Here is a 6,339-nt window from a genome sequence, read left to right as displayed (position 1 = left end):
TGATGTGGGAGTGATTTCTTATTAATAAAGAAACTGCCTTGGCCCATTTTATTGGATAGAAAATTAGGTAGGCGGAGTATACAGAAGAGAATTCTGGGAGAAAGAAGGTTAGAGGAGGAGTCGCCATGATGCTCCCACTCCAGACAGATGCAGGTTAAGATCCTCTCTGGTAAGCCAGCTCATGGGCTACACAGAATATTAGAAATGGGTTAGAACAATATGTAAGAGCTAGCCAATAAGAAACTGGACCTAGCCGGGCCAGGCAGTGTTTGAAAGAATACAGTTTCCATGTAATTATTTCTGGGTATAAGCTAGCCATGCGGGCGGCCGGGTGCCGGGGACGCAGCCCTGCCGCTCCTATTTCAACAGATGGCGCCCAACGTGGGGCTAAATCCACTTAAAAACCTGAGAAGCCTTAAAAATAAGGGAAACAGAGTTTAACACAGATTTTTGCTGTTTTGTTGGTGACATGCTGTAGAGAGATTCCTGATTCAGCAACAGCAGCAGAGAAAAAAAGCTGCGTCATTTTAAAGCGCGGCTTCCTGGTGCTATGCTGCCAGCGTGAACTCTGGCTTTAAAGCATTTCAAGGCTTTTATGGGACTGGATGTTTCTGTTCCCACTTGGGATCGGAGGAGATTGCTCTGAGACCTGCCGATGGCTCAGCGTTCCCTGCCTACACCTGGGCAGATGGCGGAATCAGGCTTAGGCAGGCGGAAGAGCATGGCGGATTCCTGCTGCCATACAGAGACGCGTTTTCAGACTGCGCAGTGCTCTGCGTGTCAGATTTGGCTGTAACTTGGATAAAAAGAGTTTCTGTGCTGCACACTCAGTCTCAAAATTAAATTGCTGATTGCGGCTCCAATGTAAACTGCTGTTTGCCTGTAACTGTGCTCAGCTCAAAAGCACCAAATGACTCTGAGGCAGGAGCGGCTGCTCCTTGCTGAACTGTGCTGATCTCAGGCAGGAACTACCGTAATTACCTTAAAACCGTGCAGTTAAGGTTTAGACTGGGCAGGACACAGGCAGTACCGTATTACCTATACATGGTGCAACTTAAGTTTTTAAGAAATGCTTAACATTTTAAGAAATGCTCCTGGAAAAAAAAAAAAAAATTACAGATTCACAGTAAAACAGATTCAGACACCGTTGGATGAATGTACGTAGGCTTGGGGAAAAAAAGAGAATATAAAGAATAAAGTTAATGTCTTAAAAAGAAAAAGGGTAAAGTCTTTAAAGAGACAGAGTACAGAAGTACAGATAGTTATAGATTAAGAGAAATAAAGAAAAATAAGCCACGTAAAAATGAAAAATTCACAGAGAGTCTGGATTATGTACATTGTGTTTTCTTTAAAATTTTTGACTGTGAAGGAGCTAAGTACAAAGAGACATTTTATTATATGGGCTGCTAAGCTGAACCTGCACATATGTTCTAAAGGTATCTTGACTTCAAAATTTGGATCTAAGGATATGATGCTTTGGAGAGGGTCTTCTTTTGTTTCCACAGAGGATGTGACCCTATGGATTGCATCTATCCCGGTATGGTATGATAGACCACGCCCTCCTGAAAGGTTGCTGTGAACACCCTCAAAAAATTACTTCACTCAACTGCCAACCGAGATGAACCTGACACACAGGTTACACCCTAAATGATCTGATTAACAGTGCCCCCATTCAGCAGGAAGCAGTTTGGAGAGAAAAAACTACGCCCATGTTCCCAAATATTGTTTATAAATGTTCTTTTACATTTAAAGGGGGATATGATATAGATATGAATAATTTGCATTGGTATGGATTTTAAGGTCAATTTTGTTATATGTATATGTATTTTTGAACTTGATTAAGGTATTGTGATTATGTAGTTCACTTAAAATGTAATGTATAATTAGGAAATATAGGTTGTTAATGGATAATCATTGCTAATAGTTAAGCTTGTAGTCATGTTAGTTAGATTTTCTAGATATATAGAGATATATTTCAATTAGATAGGCATTCTTCATATCTTTCAAAGACTGCAGAATATGGCATTTAAAATATTTTAATAACTTAGGACTTTTCATGACAAGGAGACACGTCTGCTCCTGGCAGCACCAGCTACTTCAAGAGGAAGATGGGCATCGAAGAGGATCCTTATGGAGTTGGATAGTCATTTGGGCAAGAAACTGCTCTTGCCTGGACTGTTGCATAAACTGGACACAGAGAACCCTCAGAGAGAGGACTGCTGAACTTGCCTAAAGGTGAGATGGTCTTTCGGGGTTCCTGATTCATGAAAGAGTCTACAAGACATTCTACAGAACACAGCAGAAAGTGACTGAACTGTCTTTAAAATTTCCTGCTTCATGGAAATGTATCTGGATACCATGGGCCTGTAGGCCGAAGATGGATGCCCCAACGGTACAGAGGAACTTTGGGTGACTGTCCAGGCAGCGAGATGTCTCTGTCATTTCTAGAGTTTTCTTATTTCTTGTTTACTTAGATAATATTATATCCTTCTGGAGTCTTTGATGGAGTTGAAGAATAAATAGTTATAGTTTTCCTTAGTTATGATAAGAGATAAAATAGATATAAATATTGTAACTGTAATTCTTACTTGATAACTGTTTTGTTATATGTAATTTTACTATGCTAAAGTTAAAGCCTTTCTTTTTTGTTTAAACGGAAAAAGGGGAAATGATGTGGGAATGATTTCTTACTAATAAAGAAACTGCCTTGGCCCATTTTATTGGATAGAAAATTAGGTAGGCGGAGTAGACAGAGGAGAATGCTGGGAAAAAGAAGCTGTGTGAGGAGTCGCCATGATGCTCCCACTCCAGACAGACGCAGGTTAAGATCCTCTCTGGTAAGCCAGCTTGTGGGCTACACAGAATATTAGAAATGGGTTAGAACAATATGTAAGAGCTAGCCAATAAGAAACTGGACCTAGCCGGGCCAGGCAGTGTTTGAAAGAATACAGTTTCCGTGTAATTATTTCTGGGCATAAGCTAGCCATGCGGGCGGCCGGGTGCCGGGGACCCAGCCCTGCCGCCGCTCCTAATTCAACAGGAATGGGAAGCCTCCATTTTATTCCTAAGACATGTTTCCCCCCACAAATTTACTTTGCTTTTTGTCAGTTTTTTCTTAGCCTATGTAGCAAAATACAGATTTTCTTAATTTTTTTTTCATCTAAAATAAACCTGAATATATCTATAAAACGACTGTAGTAGAATCCTGCCTTCTAATGGTAAAAACGACTTTAGGGTTCTCAGAATCACAATGGAAAGAGTGAGCAATAGTTCCCTACCGGGAAACCGACTTGGCTGCAGAGAGGTGGAAGTGGGACAAAGAGCAGAGTTATGAGAAACCAGAAGATGTTTCCAGAAAAAGTATTGTCAAGAGAGGAGGGAAGCAGGGGAGGGCACGGACTAAGATGATGGAACCGAAGACTGAGACCTAGGGAACAGGAGCAGAAGTATTGAACTTGGCCCCGAAGGGAACAAGGGAATCTGAAGGAATCTGGAAGGGTGTGCTGAGAAGAGCCTGGGAGTGGGCAATTTGGAGTTGGCACAGTGGAAACAAAAGGCAGGGGCTAGAGCTGCTGCCTAAAACCTCCCACCAGAGGCCCGGAATCTTCATTCTTCACAGCCACCCCACCTGGGTCTCGTTCTGCAAAGACTGAGTACCGCCAGCCAAGCCAGCGCCAGGGTCTGCAGATCAAGATGGATTTGTGGTTCCTAGAGAAATGATTTATACTGTAAAGCTTCTGTCAAGACACCGTGCCATCCCTTGGTGTGTGTGTGTGTGTGTGTGTGTGTGTGGTATTGGTAGTCGGGGGAGTGCATAGTGAAAGTGCTAAGTTGCAAACCCTAGACAAATGGCTGATTTGCCTATTTAACATGTCAAAGCAGTTCTGGCCCCGGGTCCTCCCTGCATCCCTCAGCCCCTACCTATCACAGGCTATGGCTGGCATACCCCACATTCTACCAGTGGGGCTGCCCTTCCCCAAGAGGCTCTTCCCTAAATAGAGCAACCACTATGATTACCTACCTACCCCTTCTTGTACCTTTGCCTTCCTAGCTGCTGTACGTGGTCCCCCTTTTTACCCCCACCTTTTCCCCTCCTCCTCTCCTCACAGGGCTCAGGGTCACTCTGATGTCCCTGCCTCTGACTAGGCTCTTTTATCTATAATAAACTCTCTCCTGCACCACACCTAGGAGCAATCATATGTTTTCCTTTTTATTTCTTTCCTTTTTTTTGTTCAGAAAGAAAGGTAACCTTTCAGAAGGATAGAGACCAGCTTTCCCTGCTCTGATGGTGGCAGCAGAGGAATCTTGAGGCCCCTTGTCTCTGTGCACACTGGCTGCAGCTCATGTAAGGGGATTGCTAGCGGTGGGGGCCCGGTGGTCTCCATGGAAAGTGCCCATGTGCCTTCCATCAGCAAGGTCTTCCATGGCTACAGAGGTAGCTTGTTCACACTGATGACCTGGGGCTCAGGGGTGGGAGCCCATGAATGGGACCTTGAACTTGACCAGATTTAGCGTTCACACCCCCACCCCCGCAAACTGGTGTGTCAGACACGGGGAAAAGGAGAAAGGTGTGGATGGGGATTCTAGGGAATGATGAAGAAGTTTCTGGGGTAGTTAGTCTCACAGGTGAATACTCATGGCTTCCGGACCAGGAGTAGGTAGATGCCTGGCTTTAGTGAATTAGTCTACCTTACTCTCTGTAATACCTGGCTGGGAAGCCCCCTCCCCCTGGGAGTCACCTTGATCCGGACTCCACCTCCAGGAAGCCCACCAAGTGCTGACTCCCTCCCCAGGGAGGGTCAGGACCACTCCCACAGACTTGTATTTAGGCTTGTACAGGGAAAAGGAACAAGTGGTCTCAGGATTTGCGTGGACTCCCCTCTCCTGTCTACCCTCATCCCCCCATGCTCCCGTGCCACCCGGGAGTTCTGCATTTATTAAACATGGGCATTTTTGTTTTGGTCTAATCTGGTCTGATTGGAACTCTTTGCTTCGGTGAAGAGGCTCCTCTTAAGATTATTTTTAACACTCTCCAGTGAGACTTTATATCTTGGAAGGGGACAGCACTATAATGCTTAACAGTGTTATTTCTAAGAGATCTCAGTACCTTCAGCCTTCTGAGGTCATCTTTTCTTTAATAACTCACAATAATATTTCCAGATTCTCCTAATCCATGCGATCTGGCTAATCTAGTAACATGGCATGCCAAGGAGATGCCTATGAGTTCTGGAGGCTTACACTCCCATGGTTAATGTTTACCCAGCTTCTTACTGTCACTGAAACGTAGGTGTGGGAGCCAGCACATGAGGTGATTCTTTTCCACACCATCTACCCCAGACTCTGCAGGGTCCCTCCAAGCTCAGCCTTCTCATGAAAGTATGGAAGGGCAGATGTTTACCAACAGTTTGCTTTAGGGCATGGCAGTCAATGCCTTTGGTAGTGCGAGCGTAGCTTAGAGAGCTTTGGAAAAGTCTTACCATTGAGTGGGAGGTTCTGGGGGCTTATTATTCTTTTAAAGCGGGTGTGTGTGAGTAGAGACAAACACGGGACAGACAAAACACGCACGAAAGGAGGAGACACAGACACGCGGCTCCCACGTGGGTGCGCGTTAATGGGGGGGTAGCACAATAAGGGACAGGTCTGCAAGACACAAGAGGGTGAGGGGAAAGAGAGCGAAAACTCGTGGGAGCTCGCTTTTTAACGGGGAACGCAAGGGTGTCTGGGAGAAAGGTTCTGCACCTGGACGCGCCTGCGGGCGCAGGTGTCCGTAATCCAGAAGGAATCTGGGAGCTGTAGTTCCCAAAAGGAACTGCGGCTTATTGCGGTATGAGCAGTTTGCCGTGGGCTTACTCCACTTGCTCGGGAGCCTTTCTTTCCTGCTTGCTCTTACAGCCTGCTCTTCAGCTTTGAGGGGGTCACTTGAAGAAAGAAAGTATTTGCAACCATAGAGCACATGTAAATCGCTCCAAGGCATCACACTCTAGCCAGAAGTAGAGGGTGGGAAAGAGCCGCTTAGGCTGTGGGTAGCTGGGGCTGTGTCTGTAGCGGCACTGACACTCCCGCAGCCTGAAAGGGGCTTTCTCCCTCAAGAGCAGAACAACAGCAAGAGCCTCAGGTAGCGGAGCAGCAGGCAGAGGCCCAAGGGATGGTGAGAAACTCTTCTTCTCTGGAAACTTCTGGACGCATGCAAACATGGGGATGCCCATCTGGCAGATGGATGGCTTGGATCCAGCAACCTCAGGAGCAAACTGTACAACGACTTTCCAGGGACTGAGAAGCTAATGGGTCCTGGGGCTCTCAGAGCTTACCCATTTGAAGAGAGTTTGAGGAGGAAAATAT

The 6,339-nt window shown here is 45.7% G+C and overlaps 1 long non-coding RNA gene across 1 annotated transcript; it reads left to right on the top strand.

The window, feature by feature from the left end:
- On the top strand, nt 1-2,778 carry LOC126491280 (uncharacterized). Its single transcript, XR_007589369.1, has 2 exons — nt 1-67; nt 2,737-2,778. It is a non-coding gene; the product is annotated as an uncharacterized lncRNA (long non-coding RNA).
- The last annotated feature ends 3,561 nt before the right edge of the window (nt 2,779-6,339 follow it).

Source organism: Alexandromys fortis, unplaced genomic scaffold, assembly GCF_014885135.2.
Source record: "Alexandromys fortis isolate MF-2015 unplaced genomic scaffold, M_Fortis_MF-2015_v1.1 scaffold_274, whole genome shotgun sequence".
Taxonomy (NCBI): Eukaryota; Metazoa; Chordata; class Mammalia; order Rodentia; family Cricetidae; genus Alexandromys; species Alexandromys fortis.
The sequence above is the reverse complement of the archived record's forward strand: the minus strand, read 5'-3'. Positions and strand labels throughout refer to the sequence as shown.